The 299-nt window shown below is 24.7% G+C and overlaps 1 protein-coding gene across 1 annotated transcript in view; it reads right to left on the reverse strand.

Moving 5' to 3' along the window:
- LOC107635511 overlaps positions 1 to 299 on the reverse strand; it is a 5,961-nt gene that overhangs the window by 3,773 nt on the left and 1,889 nt on the right. The gene's annotated exons all lie outside the window — the stretch shown is intronic.

Below are 299 nucleotides of genomic sequence, written 5' to 3' on the forward strand. Positions count from 1 at the left end.
TAATAAAGGAATTTTGATTAAATCTAATCTTTAAACTTTTAATTTCACCAATAATCTTATGTAAATCTACATGACACATAGTTCATCTTGCTTAATAGAACTAATAGTTTAACGTACCAACATTAACGAATTAATTGTGCTTACCAAATAATAATTTCCATACTACATAGCTTTACTTATATCTAACAAACATCAAATTTTACGTGAAAATATTAACTTTTGTATCCATGCAAGAAAATTCAATTCTTTAGTAAAAAGAAAACCAAAAGTCTCTAACAAAACCCTATCTTTTCCTCTTA

The sequence above is a fragment of the Arachis ipaensis genome, chromosome B01 (assembly GCF_000816755.2).
Source record: "Arachis ipaensis cultivar K30076 chromosome B01, Araip1.1, whole genome shotgun sequence".
In the NCBI taxonomy this organism is placed as follows: Eukaryota; Viridiplantae; Streptophyta; class Magnoliopsida; order Fabales; family Fabaceae; genus Arachis; species Arachis ipaensis.